Below are 1654 nucleotides of genomic sequence, written 5' to 3' on the forward strand. Positions count from 1 at the left end.
CAAAAAAAAAAACGAACAGAAATTTTCTTTTCTTTGAATATTAATCGTTCTCTAATTTTCTCTCTGTGTTCTCATTCATACATTCGAGTCTCATCGCGTAGATTTGATCTCTCTCATCTTTCCTCTCTCTCTCTCACACATGCATACCCGACATTCTATCATATTCTCTCTTTCTCTCTTTCATTTGTACACGCACTATAATTCGAGATTAAAACAACCATGATAACAAAACAAAAGAGAAATTACAGAAAATCTTCCGTATGGAATTTTGCACTTCCTTTTTTTCGTTTAAACTTTTTTCTATCTTCTTATAGTCTCTCTAATTGATAAAGGGCTCGTTTAAAAGCACTCACAAACGACCGTCGTTATCGTTCGATTTTTAAAGTCACTATCTAAGCAGTTTTATGGCACGTATTCTCGTACAAGCCCTTCCTCTTTTCTTTCTCTTTTATTCTTCCGTTTTGAGAAAAAAGAAAATTTCTCTTTCCTTATATCGCTTTTCTTTCATCCTTTCTTTATTATTTTATTCATCGTTAAACGAATCCCGCGGAATTATATCGAATCGCAACAATAACGGACCCGTTTTACACGCACCTGGAAATGAGTCTTTGTTTTTTTACCTTCGAATATAGTTTATCAGACTTGGACGTGAAGAAGATATCCACCTTAGGATCGTAGTTCTTTCACATTGTCGACAGTCTCTGTTGATTCTCGATGGCTTATATATATATATATATATTTTTTTTTTTATAAAAAATTTCCAAGAAATTTTTCCTAGTACTTTTTCTAAACACTTTGCAACATAGCACCCTTCGAACAACATAAGCATCTCAAGAAATATATACATACATACTGATAATTTCTCTATCGTAACAAAAATAATACACGCTCTTTTCGGTGTTACAATTATTGCATATTCAATGAAATGAAACATGTTTTACTTTGATCCAGTCAGGTATCATTCAGAGACTCGTCGAAAAACCGCGATCATAAGTTTTGCAACAGCGCTCATCACTTCACCTATTATTTTTTTTTTATCGCAAAAGAATCTCCAAACATGAACAACTTATTGTTGAAAGACATCGATATAGACATTTGACTTTTCTTTTCTTTCTAGAATGGTCTGTTAAAGACCTCTTACATTCTTGTACGTCTTAGGGTTACGAAAGCTTTAACATTATCTGATATTTTATTTTTTCTGTTTTTCCTTTATCAGAGTATCCTAAAACGAACAAATTCTATCAATATGTCCTACGTTTAACATGGATATACCATCGGTACTTTTTTTAAATCTTTTCTCCATTGAAACGTTGGTGGCCCGCGATGTTCGACAGCGATCGGCGCGTATTATTTATTTAGAAATCAGTCAATTATGCGATGTTGCTCGTTTATAATAATCAAAACAAAGGAAAGATTCACCATGCTCTCTTCTCTCTCTCTCTCTCTCTCTCTCTCATTCCCTCTTCTTTTTCTCTCTATCGCTCTCTCCCATTCTCTCCCACTCTCTCTCTCTCTATCATTTTATTATTTGCGAGCATTTTTGTCGATGAAAACGGAAGAAAACATATTTTTATTAGCGCTTCCTTTTTTGTTGTTTGTTGTCGTCGTTTGTAATGTACAAGAGACTTTCTAGAAGTTATTCTGCAAAATATTG

This window comes from Habropoda laboriosa, unplaced genomic scaffold, assembly GCF_001263275.1.
Source record: "Habropoda laboriosa isolate 0110345459 unplaced genomic scaffold, ASM126327v1 scaffold18, whole genome shotgun sequence".
NCBI classification, from domain to species: domain Eukaryota; kingdom Metazoa; phylum Arthropoda; class Insecta; order Hymenoptera; family Apidae; genus Habropoda; species Habropoda laboriosa.